The sequence below is a fragment of the Ursus americanus genome, chromosome 8 (assembly GCF_024610735.1).
Source record: "Ursus americanus isolate L20-20 chromosome 8, mUrsAme1.1.p, whole genome shotgun sequence".
NCBI classification, from domain to species: Eukaryota; Metazoa; Chordata; class Mammalia; order Carnivora; family Ursidae; genus Ursus; species Ursus americanus.
Genome location: NC_142134.1, coordinates 54,647,992 through 54,662,222, shown reverse-complemented (window position 1 = coordinate 54,662,222; position 14,231 = coordinate 54,647,992). Strand labels below are relative to the sequence as shown.

The 14,231-nt window shown below is 37.3% G+C and overlaps 1 protein-coding gene across 18 annotated transcripts in view; it reads right to left on the bottom strand.

The window, feature by feature from the left end:
• The window catches only part of ARAP2 (ArfGAP with RhoGAP domain, ankyrin repeat and PH domain 2), a 562,492-nt gene that overhangs the window by 403,438 nt on the left and 144,823 nt on the right, over positions 1-14,231 (bottom strand). The gene's annotated exons all lie outside the window — the stretch shown is intronic.

The following is a 14,231-nucleotide window of genomic DNA, read 5'->3' as shown; positions in this document are numbered from 1 at the left end:
GTGGTATATTAATGAGTCTAGAGTTCAGAGATGTCTTAGATGTAGAATAGATTAAAAATCATTTGTATGACTTTAAAGCCCTAAAACCAGATGGGACTGATTATCAATGGAGTAAGTGCATTCCAAGAAGATAAATATTCAAATAGAGTAGCTTTTCAAAATTCAGCAGTCAAAAAGATGAGGCAATAACCAAGGAAAATATGAAGGAGCAGCTAGCAATGAGGGAATAAAACTGAAACAATTTTGTTTTAGGAATTAGGCAAGAAAGAAGTACTTGTGAATATTTACCCACCTCTGTTTACTAATCTGTGTGTGTGTCAGCTGCCATAAATATTACCCAGGCTGGCCAAAGCTACCTGGGTCTGATTAATCTGGAGGTCAGGATAAAGTTCTAGTAATCTTAATTATCTTCAGAGATTAATAAATACAACAACAGAGATCTGTGATTTCTTATTTGCCTTTCCAAAATCCCAAAATTCTGAAAACAAAGAGTGCTGCGACACCGCCCCTCGGAGCGTCAGCGTTGATTTGGGAGAAGGACGGGGCACAGACAGGTTAGCTTGCGAAAGAGAGCGTGGGTGCAGGGGATGACCGCCAGGCACGCCACCTCCAAGAGTGTGATCGCCCCGAACAGCTGCTACCTCGCATATTTATTGGCAATAAGGAATCAAAGACAATCAAGGGGATGATCCGTATTACATCCTAGTGAATAGTCGTACATCATGGGGGAAGGTCACGGGATTAGACAATGTAACGTTCAGCAAGTGAGGTCTATTCTTAAACATGTTTCTATGGACCCCGCGGGCTATTGTCAAGAGCAATCAAGTTTCGGTTGGGGCGGCGTTCTGCCCTTTAGCGGACCAGGCGTTCCTGGCCACTCGTTATCGGAGGGCCGGGTCCACCCTGAGCGACCTGGGCGTTCCCAACTGCTGGGTAAGCTGGCGTTCCGGCCCTGTGCTCTCACGTTTACGCTGAAGCCCGCAGGGTCACAAACATGTTTTCCTATTATATCCTTCGCATAAGCTCTCGGCCAGGGTCTGCTGCAAAAGAGAGATTTGTAATTCACTTCATAATAAAACCTGAAGTATCCTTTATCTTTTGGCAATAAAACCTAATTTGATTTGACATGAGACCTTTTATTATCTTCATTTTTTACTTAGCGTGAATAGTCATACATTTTGCTGCCAAAAACTATTCCTGTGTTTGATCTTGGCATTGCTGCCCTAGACCCTTCAGCATGTGCAATGTAATTTATAGTGTGTAGGCATTATCCCTTCCAAACCTGCAATGTCTACACTCTGAATGACATCTAATTTCAGAAGTATTAGAGAAGCTAACTGTGGTCTTCTATAAAAAAATATTCTAGCTCATATATAAAACAGCCTATTTTAACTGAAAATAAATTAAGATTGTAATAGCCTGGTACATAATAAAATAATTCCATTTCCCACCTGCCACCTGGATGTATTTTTCTAAGAGTGATTTTCTAACTGTAAACACAGATGTAGAGAAATTATTTATCTTATTCTTTCCTTTTGGTTCTTTTAAAAATCGAAGTATAATTAATATACAATATTCGATTAGTTTCATGTATAAAACACAGTGGTTTGACAGTGGTATATTGTGACCACCACAGTATATCTAGCTGCCATCTGTCACCACATGTTTGTACAATATTATCGGCTATGTTCCCTGTCCCGGATATTACATCTCTATCACTTACTTATTTTAAAATTGTAAGTTTATACCTCTTGATCCCCTTCACCTATTTTGTACCCCCCTACTCTGGTCCCCTCTGGCAACAACCACTCTGTTCTCTGTATCTATGAGCCTGGGACAGGAGGTTTGTGTTGTTTGGGGGTCTATCTTGTTTTTTAGATCCCACTTATAAGTGCAATAATGCCGTATTTGTTTTTCTCTGACTTACTTAACACAATACCCTCAAGGTCCATCCATTTTGTTGCAAATGGCAAGATTTCATTCCTTTTTTCAATAGACGTTTTGCATCTACTTTGTGCCCAGCACTATAGAAGGACTGGAGAAAAAAGATTTTCCTGGTCCCATTTCTAGGTGCCTTCATTTATACACTGTGTGGTAGAACATAGGAATAAATACAGGGCCTTTAAGAAAAATCCTTATACATGAAGAATAATTCTGGTGACAGGCGCCTCTGTAAAGTAGCTCGTATCCATGTAAATGTCAGGCTGTTCTTAGTCACCCAGTGACTCGAACCTGCTCTACGCTTTCTTGCTAAGACGGAGGGTGCCTAGCATATAATACGTGCCTCAGATGTATTACTTGAATGATTGAATAAATATACAAATATACAAATTCTAATATAAATAAAAGACCTTGTTTATAAAAAGCTAGGCAAAACAGGAAGGCCTCTTTCATGGAGAGATGGCAGAGCACTAGACAACAAGAAACAGTGGTGTAGAAACAGTGGTGTCAGACATCCGAGGGAGACTGCAGCAGCCTCGGCAGGGCTTTGACACTGTACAGCAAAGCAGAAAATATAATAAAGGGTAGACAGCCAGGGGCAGCTCTAATTACACAGGGCATCTCAACGCTCCCTTTCTGACCCAGCCATTCCAAGAGGAACAAATGGCTTTACTCAGTAGTATCCCCCACTAGGAGAGATCAAAGGATCTTTATTTGGTTTATTTATCATAGCATCACTGGGGATTCTCAGGCATATTTGGGAAGAGGAATACTCAGAAAAAGAGCAATCTTTAGTCAGAAATGTCGACTCTAGAGCTGTACTCAACAATTAGCAAAGTTTATGACATCCCAGTTATACTATAATCTGTAATAAATTGATAAGTAATTTTGGACTTTGAATCATTTATGCGTCCATTTCTCCTTTTCTTTGGTGACAATAATGTGTAATATTTTTTGTTGGCATTTCTAATTCTCACATTAAGTTATAATCCCTTAATTGTAAGGAGCATGTCTTGTTCATCTTCCCATCCAAATTATTCACAGTGATACTAATAGTGGGAGTAAATATTTTTTAGGTAAATAAGACAATGAAGCAATGAGTTCTATACTTGCAATGATGAAAAAAAACCAAAGGATTTTAATAAACTCTTTTGTGTGCGGAAAGAACACTGGTTATTAAATGTTCCTGGATAAAGTGTTAGTTTCGTTGTTTTTCTGTATGTTTGCCAATCACGTGACCTTTGGCATTTCACTTACCATTAGATCATCTTCATTGATCCACACATACCTAGTAAAGAATGCAAGTTGTACTAGGTATTTTCTAAAATCTTTTACACCACGAACATCTAGTGTTTATATGTCAAAACCGAGTATATTTATGTTAGGAATGATGTGTACTTGTATGGGCGTGTGTAGAGATGTAGGATAAAGACACAGAGTGAAGGAAAAAGACCAGCTCAAACGCTAGGATGTCTGCCTCATCAAAGACCAAGCTCCCTATGAGTATAAGATCTCTTCTTTTGTCCTTCTCAAGGTGTTGTTGGATGCCAGAAAAAGATCTGTATTTTCATAATGGCAGGCAAGAATCTTAATTAAGCCTCTTGTGTGAACTAGTGACCGGTCACAACTGCTGAAGCCTGTCATCCCTCATTTAGACTCTAAGACGTCCTTGTTCTGACCCTGGACCAACTCCTGCTCAATAGTTTATTTCATCAGTTCTAAGTGTATCACTAGGTTTGTGAGAACTTTGGAATCCCCCATTACACTATATATAAGTAGAAGGGAATCTGGGATACTCTCTCAGACACTCTGAATCTAACAGAGGGCACTAGGGGGAATGTGGCATCATGCTGACCACATAAGCTTTCCAAATACAGGATATAAGAAAGATACAGGAAAGATACAGGATATAGGAAAGAAGCAGCAAAATAGCACTCATTTCCCACTCCAAGACACACATGGAGTTTCCTCCATTAAACCTATTTGGGCATATCTACCATACTCTCCCATTAAATTTACCACTAGAAAAGGTAGTGACTAGGGGCACGCACATCTCACCTCTTATTTTTCTGCCCTATTTCTTCCTTTTCAAGGGTAGAGGACATTGCAATTCTTCATTTACGTTCTAGAGGGACTTATTTTGCATTATGCTTCTTATCCACCCTTGTAGTTAAGGTGAATATATAAACTAGCCTGAAAACTGGGACATTTTCAAACACAGAGGAGAGAAGTATAAGTGCTAAACTGGATGTGACAACTGAACAAAAGGCAAAAATTAAGACTGTCTTTGTCTATAACTCTATTTATTATAAGAGTCTATGAGTCAATGCAACTAGCTTTGACCCCAATATAGTAAAGGGAAACTTGAAATTTAGAGGACTTCTTTCTTAATAAGTATGACTTTAAAAGCACTGTTTCCCTAGAGACTCAAAGGTTAGCCTCATACTCCCAACTAAACAAATGATGACTTTAGTCCAGGCAGGAGCCAGCATTTCCCTAAAGCAATAAATGTCTTTAATGGCATTGGGGGAAGGCTGGGAGGAGGTGATGGTTGTAGAGCTGGCATTAGAGAAAAAGAAAAAAAATCATTTGATATTTTAGAAATATTGTTTCTTTAAATACAGTTAAGAGCGAAAGGTGAATTTTTTAAGGTATTTATTTTATGGATTGGAAGGGTGACCTGCTGTATATCTTTCATTTTCTATCTCATTTACACTTCATGTTACATGTTTATTATACACATTTTTAAATTAAAAAGGAAATAGAATGATTCATTTAATTGTATATGTACAAGTTAATTGTGTTATAATTAAAGATATAACTTTAACACTGGAAATGGCATCCAAAAACAATTTATTCACATAAAACAAGAAATTCTGTTATTTCAATTTTAAAGAAAGTAGATAACCAAATTGCCAATTGCCCATCGTGTTATATTCAGAATTCATGCTGTTGGAAAATGCATTATTAAGTTTTACTCTCCTTCTAATAAGGACAGAGCAATCTGGAATGTAGGATTGTGAGGAATACAACTGTCTTTCAATTGCATGCAAAAGAAAGCCTCAAAAATTCCCAGGAGAAGAAAATGCCATGGCTCATTTTAACAATGCTATTTATAACTGCCTAGAGTGAATAATTTACCAAAATAAGTGGCAAGGCATTTTTATTTTCATTATATAGTTTTGTCACTCATAAAGTTATATCATTAGTTTCCACATGTATGTAGATTGTATAAGAATATAAACTGGTTGAATGGTTTTTTTTCTATTTCTGTGAAAAATGCCATTGGTGTTTTGATAGGGATTGCACTGACTCCGTAGGTCACTTTGGGTGGTATGGATACTTTAATAACATTGTCTTCCAATCCATAAATATGGGTGTTTTCCCATTTTTCTGTGTCTTTAATTTCTTTCATTAATATTTTATAGTTTTCAATATACAAGTCTTTCACCTCCTTAGTTAAGTTTATTCCTAATTTTTTTTTTTTTTTTTTTTTTTTTTTTAGTGTTTGTTTGCTATTGGTGGGAAGGAAAAATGGGGTAGCCACTAAATGGAGGTTCATCAAAACTTAAAAACAAAACTACAATATGATCCAGCAAACTCACTTGGGAGTATTTATCCAAAATAATCGAAATCAAGATTTCAAACAGATACTAGCACTGCTGTGTTCACTGCAGTACTGTTACCAATAGCCAAGAGGTGGAAACAACCCAAATGTCTATCAACAGACGAATGGATACAAAAAAATGTGGTATGTACAGATAATGGAATACTATTCAGCCTTAGAAGAGAAGGAGATCTTTCAACATGCAACAGCGTGGATGCATTGTGAAGACATTATGCTACATGAAATAAGGCAGTTACAGAAAGTACTGCATGATTCCACCTACATGAAGTATCTAAAATTCATGTAAGTAGGAAATAAAATTCCTATAAATAAAAATTATGTGAAATTCATATGAGTCAATGTTGGGGTTAACATAGAGCATGAAATCAGCCGTAATACCTGGCTTGCTACAATGTAACACGGAGGCCGCTGAGGCCAGGGAAGGTTCGGGATAAGGGCGTAGGCCTTTGGAATGCCGAGGCCTGCGTGACCACTCTGCCGTTGGAATGCCGCGGGGAGTTGCCTTCCCGAAACTTTCCTAGCCCAAACAGCCACCCTGTGATCTGAGATGTAGGCATTGTCCCATGGCTATGTTTAGCAGAACTCCTAGAACATGCAAATTAGCATATCGTATTCTTCCCGTAAACAGCTCCTCCCAGTTTCAGTAAGACCCCCTTGTCACACATCACGTGCTTGAGAAACAGTGATAAGGATTTGTGATTATCCTGAAGGACCAATAAAAGCAGGAGCAAAGAAGAGCAAAGGGGCTTCCCGCTGAGTGTTGACCCTCTTGCCTTCCCCTCTCTTTCACAGCAAAGTTTGGAGTCATCTTTTGTCCACAGGACACGGATTACTGACCTTCCCAGCAAGTGAAATTCATAGAAGTGGAATGTTGGTTGCTAGGGGCTGGGAGAAGGGGAGTTAATAATCAGTGGGAATAAAGTTTCAGTCAAACAAGATGACTAAATTCTAGAGATTTTTCTGTGCAACATTGTACCTACAGTCCACAATGTTTTGTACACTTAAAAATTTAAGAGGGTCGATTTCATGTTAAGTGTTCTTACTATAATAATTCTTTTTTCAAAACAATGATACAAAGAAAAAAATACAGAATGGTTGAAAATGAGTGGACTCTAAATTCTGAGGTGTCTAGAAAGTGCTTTAGAGTTGGAGAGTAGCAAAACCAGAGCCAAATGGAGGCCAAAATAGTAATTAGAATTTTGATGGTTAATCAGATTTGATTAGGTTATTATGCATTTTTAAAAAGGCACTTAGAGTTGGAGAGTATTGAAAAACATTTAGTGGCAAAAATCAAAAGGTACAATTAAAAGCAGTTCAAAGCCTAAAGGCACGAGTATTTATTTTTTTAAAGCAAAATGAGTTAGACTTTCAAAAGGTCAAAACAATTGTAAATTAGAGAAAAAAAAAAAGGAAATGTTAGAGGAAGAAAAGTCAAGAGAGCAATCATCTGGAAGCTACCCTGACGAAGCAAAAGATATAAACACCACCCAGCTTTCATTTGGATGCCTAACTCCTCAGTAGAATGTTTATATCATGAACATGCATAATTATTGGCTTAAACACTAAGAAAATCCAGGGAAACAGAAAGGGTAGGAATAGAGGATAAGGAAGGGGAGAGAGTTAAACAAAAAATTCCACAAGTTTAAATGAAAGAGAGCTTTGGCAAAAGAAAATCCAAAATCGAATTCTCAATCACCAGCTTCCTCTCGCACACTCAGAAGGTGGACTGTATCATTAACCTAAACAGATGGGCATAAGGGTCACACATAGACACAAAATCACCACCCGTTTAAAACCAAAGCAATTTGATATAAAGGCCAGGGGAACCAACTCCCTTTCCCATGCAATTGTGGAACTACATTTCCAAAGAAATTGTGAATCATAAAGCCAACTATATTTACTGATAATAAAGAAAAAAAGTTTAATTTTAAATATAATAGCGCATTCCAAATTTGAGTGAAGGCAGTTTCTCCAAGACAGTTCCCACATACCCAGGGACAAATTTTCAGACCTGATAAAATGTTTGTGAGCCCTTCTATAGAACTGTGAAATGTACACAACTTTATACTGTTTTCTTTTTAATCGATAAGCAAAGTCAGAAAAATATATTTACCTACTTCTTTAGGCATTTCAGGGCCATCAAAACATACCAAAAAGATGGAAAATGGAAAACAGACATAAAAATAAAATTTCCTATGAAATAGAAACACTGGCAAATCTTAGGCTTAATTTGAATTGTGTATGGCAATGATGCTTTTTTTAAAAAAGTGATTTGTATTTGTAACAGCTCTATATGGCTGTGAAGACAGATTGTCAATAGTAGAAAGAGAAATCTAAGCAAGAGAATTCAGACGGTTCCCAAGAACAGTAAAGATAAGATATATGGTGCCTTAAATCAACTTCTGCATATAAAGAATTGATGCAATTAAAGCTGAAAACCAAAAACTGCTGCTTGACAGGGTCACTGAACAGATCTATGCAGAGTACTGTGCACAAATTCAGAGGGCATCATTTGAATAAGCTATAATATAAATGGCACCTCTATTGTTGTTGGTGTAAAAACTTACCAAGAAAAAAAAAAAACACAGAAATTGAGGAACTATATACCCTAGGCCTCTCTCACCTGGGATTACAAAATATCACAGCACTTCATTTTTACTACAGAATTATAATAGCTGAGCCAAATGGACTAAATTCAACATAGCTCAAATCCAAGGTATCTCCTGGACATTTTAACAAGTATTTCTAGGGTCTCAGTTGTGTTCAAGATGAAGTTCTCTTACATCATTTCATTGCATTCTCCACGTCTTGCCACAGGACCTAAGCTCACCTTCTGATATGTCTGATGAGGTGGTCTGTCCACTCTCTCCAACCATGACTGCCACGCTGCCTCCAGCTAGTGTCTAGGACAGAAACTCGGTACACAGGAATTTTCCCATCTGCAATTTTCCATAGCCAAATTGAAACCAAAGTTGACTTATACAAGGCTGAAGGTGAATAAATAATAAAAGGGGACTATAATAAGCTACCTGAAAACTACTGTCAAGGCCAGACATATTCTGGCACCTCTTTGGTTTATATGAACTCTATAGTTTGGTGAAGATCACACTATCCCTCCCTTGACAACTAGAATCACATAAAATCTGGAAGATTTCCTTTCTGTTCTCCATCTCGTTTCTACCCAGACCCAGAGAGTAAGCTTTCCCCCCCAAGCTTTAAAAACAAAAAACAAAACAAACAAAAAAACACAACAACCAAAAAAACCCAAAAAATAAAAAACAAAAAACTTCAGTCAACCTAGTGGCTTCTTTGTCCAGGATGAGTGACAGTAGCAACCATCAAATCTCTTAGGGAAAGACCATACCAACCTAGCTCATAGGGCTATTCTCTGGCCCCATCACCCCTAAAGACAATTAAAAAATAGTACAACATAGACACATTGGGAAATACATCAGGCTTATCCATAGGCTCTTGATTCAGGCTTATAAGTTTGTGATCACCATGTTTATTTTATGTTATACAAAAATGTGCTAAACAATGATAGTCACTTTTGCTACCCTCAAGTAGATTTATATCTTTATACTACTGAATACACTATGGTGAATAATATTAAGTTGAAAAAATAAGAGGCACATTGGCCAGGCTAAAGCGCACTTAGTTCAGGAGTCTATAAAGACCTAAATGCTTAAATATCCTACTTCCACAGCAACAAGGTTTGGGGTAAAATATTATTTAGGCCTAGTAAATAAAAAATACAGAAGGATTCAATTCGATCTTTAGGCGCTGTCATCTTCATGACAAAAGTTACGTGAGTTTTCTATACTTTAAATTTAATTACCAAGGAAGGATTTTTTTTTTCTCTCTGAAACAATTCATGAAGCTCCCATCATGTTAATTGCCAAAATGATATTTTTGGCACTCATTAAATGTTTATTAAAAGAATGCCAGTGAAGTCCTCCTTTAAAATTATGAATGTTCCATTGACAGATGAATGGATAAAAAAGATGTAGTATATATACACAATGGAATATTACTCAGCCACCAACAAGAATGAAATCTTGCCATTTGCAATGATATGGATGGAATTAGAGGGTATTATGCTAAGCGAAATAAGTCAGTCAGAGAAAGACAAATACCATAGGATTTCACTCATATGTGGAATTTAAGATACAAAAAAGATGAACATAGGGAAAGGAAGGAAAAATAATATAAGGTGAAAATTGAGAGGGAGGCAAAGCATAAGACTCTTAACTATAGGTAACAAACTGAGAGTTGCTGGAGAAGTGGGTGGGGGAATGGGGAAACTGAGTGACGGGCAGTAAGGAGGACACTTGATATAATGAGCACTGGGTGTTATATGCAACCGATGAACCACTAAATTCTACCTCTGAAAGTAATAAAAAAATAATAAAATAAAATTATGAATGTTAATGACCATTCTATCTAATTAAATGATCATAATGTAGGGTATGGGAAGATTTATTTCATGATAATAATCTCAAACATGGCATTATTGAAAGACCTGAGGAAATCTTTCTGTGTTTTTGGTTTATCTTAACATTTTTATTTATTTTATTCATTTTTGACAACTCTCTTAATATTCACTTTGAATGTCTATACTATTTTAAACACTTAAGTGTCTTTGGATTAAGATAAACTTCTGTGGCTTCTTCATTATTTTATAGTAAAATTTGCCTCCACCTCAAGGTCTTCTTTATGGCTCTTCCAGGTTGGGATAGGACTTTAGTCATCTTAGAAATGATCACATTATCCTTCTATTACTTATGCCTATCTGTCTGCCCTACCACCAGATTTGGAGCTCCTTGTAGTTAAGTGTTTATTTCTTTTCTTTTGTAGCCTCCAGGGTGGGGGTAGCATGTAGAAGATAATGTTTGTAGAAAGTAAGAATGGATGGCTGGATAGTTGGTTGGAATCTTAATGGAAGAAGAAAATTAGAAATAAAGGGAGTGATGTATTCATTTTTTTTTTTTAAGCAACAGGTTAAGGAACAAAATTCTAAAGCATCTAACCTTTTCTAACCTTTTATTCTTCCATTCTTCAGCACCACCAACCTACTTACAATGATTTAAAATTACGATCTGACATTAGTTTCACCTCTCATTGTATGAAGAAACTTTTCATGGAGTAATAATAGTCTTCAAGTGGATGGACTGATCTGATAGCTTTTACAAGAAAAAAAAAGGGTTTTTTTGTTTTTTGGGTTTTTTTTTTCCCTATTTCAGGCATCAAGGACTTGGCAGAACTAATACAAAAAGAAAAAAAATAATGAGTTTGAGCTTCTGCTTTTGTTTGTGAAATCCATATTTTATATTACGGTCGTTGCCAGGAGAGCTCTGAAGAGCTGACAAGCATTAAAAAATAATACATGTAACCTTCACAAGAGCCCTTCTCCGAGAATCCTTTCTTCTCCACAAAGACATTATTAACTGTATAGTTAATCTGAAATTGCAATGATTGCAATAAGAAAGATAACTGTCAAGATTCCCACTTCAGAACCAATGTTTCATTTTCCTATATTTAATCATATAATTTTAGGACCATATGGTGCATGAAAAGTTAAGAATGGGGATTGGCTGGAGAACTGCTCCTTCAAATATAACTTAGAGACCATATTTGGGCTGTTTTTGCCACAAGCATCCCCAATGATACATGTCACATACCAGACTCATACAGCTATAAAATCCCTAAATGCTATTCTTCACTGGTTAGGTACCATGACATTTCTTATGAATGAGTGGGATATATTACTTAATATTAATTGTAAAACTTCTAGAGGGGTTTGAGAGAAAACAAGATGATAATCTATAAAGTGAAAATGCCTATATATAAAATTGATACTGAAGAGGCTTGTGATCTCATATATTAAGCCAGGACTTCAGACCCAAAGCAATCCTAGGAGTGCCACACGGCAGGGCTGAGCATCTGCCTCAGTCTCCTCACTTTGTGCTTTCCGGGACATGGTCTCCTGCTACTGCCTTCACCACTCCAGTGATGACCCCAGCTGTTACTGACATACAGCTTCTTTGATCCATCAGGTGTATATTCTCTTACAACATAAGATTCTCCAAAGATAAGCTGTGTCCAGTATAAATGGGGAGAACATCCCCTTGTCAACCTCTATGTCCTTGCAACAAAGGATAAATTTTAAAAAGTTGTGCTGCCTGTGACCCACAACTGGACTGTTATTAGTGAAAGAAGTCTCTGCTTGTTCTTTCTATGGACCTTTCTTCTTTAGGGCTCAGAAGAGCACAGTAACTCATCTCTGAGTTCTAATCTGAGACAAACACTGTGTAGTGCAATGAATGTCTTTCCCACTTCTTTCACCTTATACTTCCTCCCTCATCTTATGGTCATTCAGCTTCAGTTAGACTTATGCCATCTTTCCAACGCTCACAGTAAGATTTGGCCTCCACTTTCACTCCTTACAGACTGTCCTGGGGAATGTGGTCTGGTCTATTTGACAGGAAACTAACATTTCAGCTGGGATTAATGAGTATATCAGACCCAGGGCAACATTATGAGGTTTTTGTTTCTTCATACTTTTATCTAAAAGTGAATTTTTGTGGGGGCGCCTGGGTGGCTCAGTCGTTGAGCGTCTGCCTTCCGCTCAGGGCATGATCCTGGCGTTATGGGATCGAGCCCCGCATCAGGCTCCTCCACTGGAAGCCTGCTTCTTCCTCTCCCACTCCCCCTGCTTGTGTTCCCTCTCTCGCTGGCTGTCTCTCTCTGTCAAATAAATAAATAAAATCTTTAAAAATAAATAAATAAAATGAATTTTTGTGTATTTTTCAGACTGAAGCTTTCTGATTGAATGTACATGAATTCATATCAAGCAATCTCAGAAAAAGTTTCATGTTAGTTTATCAAGTGCTTATTCTTTTATACATTTGAAATTTCTTTTCTAATTTTGTAAATAAACTACAGCAGTACTTGTCAAAAGAAAAAAAATACACAGACATTTGGAAAGAATAGCTCAGGTCAAGCGCTTGAGTGTTTTCTAGCAGGTGGATATGTCATGTTGACCTACTAGTGGAATAAACCGTAGAAAGATCTGTCTTAAAGGGATCCTGAGCGTCAGAGTCTAAATTCCATTGTGTATTAATCTCTTGGCCATTTTTGATCACACAGTCATTCTGATTCTCAGTTCCTTCATTTGTAAAATGAGGATATTAACCCCGCATTATCTGATACGCACAATTATTGGAAATCATTAAGATCATCACAGATTCAAATTAAGGGTTATGTGAACCTGAAGTTTTGATTATTTTTTCAGCTTCCTGAGCAACAAAGGACATTTGAATAAACACTTATTGTGGAATATGCTTGGCCCACCTCTTGTGCCAACTGAGGCCCCAAATTATATTCAGCAGAGTATAGTGGTTAGTACATGGTCTCTGGAGACAGTCTTCATTACAAGCTCCATCACTTAAAAACTGTGTAATTTTGGGCATTTTGCCTACTGCATCTGTGTTTCAGTTTTGTATTTGTTTGTTTTTTAGAGAGAGAAAGAGTGTGCAAGCAGAGGCAGGGAGGGGCAGAGGGAGGAGAGAAGAATCCCGAGCAGGCTCCATGCCCAGCATGGAGCCCCACACAGGGCTCAATCCTACAACCCTGAGATCATGACCTGAGCCGAAATCAAGAGTTGGATGCTTAACCAGCTGAGCCATCCAGGTGCCCCTGTTTCAGTTTCTTTATATGTAAAATAGTATAATAGTAAAGAGATTCTAGATCATTGAGAGGCTTACACAAGATAACACATAGAAAGTGCTTAGAACAGTGCCTAGTACACAGCTGTCAACAAATGCTAGCTGTTATTACCTGGTCACTGTGTTTTCCTTCTCCAATTCTACTTCAAGAAAAGAGATGACAAGATGAGATGTGGACATTCAAATACTTTGGACCATTCAAAACTCCATCTCTCTCTCTCTCTCTCTCTCTCTCTCTCTCTCATACATTCACACACATGTGCACATGATTAAGAACTTCATCTGAGAAGGAGAGGCTGAGAGTTGAGAGCTGACACATGTCAGCAGAGTTCTTGCTGGAAGTTCAAAAAGTCCTACTGTTGAGATCAGAAGCTCCCACAACCAGAGCAAAAAGATGTAATTTTTCCTTGGCTTCAATTAGATTCCCACAATATGATTTGAATAAATTCTGTATTGGGACCGTGTTTAAGCTAGCTCTTTGCTCTTATTGAGAACTAAAGGAAACAATTCCTAGATTGCACATGTTATTTAACTGATTCAATAATCCCTGTGTATAGTTCAGGGTACAACATATGGCAGTACTTTTTCATCATGAGCTATTAATTAGTTTGATATGGAATAGATGCTTCTGAAATGTCCAAGTTAGAACTACATTCTACTTAAAAAATAATAAAAACACTTGCCTTCTAGAAAACCAGCCAGAGTAACTGGTGAAATAAAAGAAAAAACAAAGAACAAGATCATAGTTTTTTGGTTTTATTCATTATGAAGGTAATTTAATTAAAATTTTTCAACGAGCAATTCTCAAGAGTGAAGAGAGTGAGGAGGCTGCGTCTGGCTCCCACTCTCCCAGCCATTGCAGTGTACTGAGCTCCACAGAGACAGTAACAGAGCAAGCGAGAGCCAGATGGCACTGGGTGACTTTGTGCCTGACA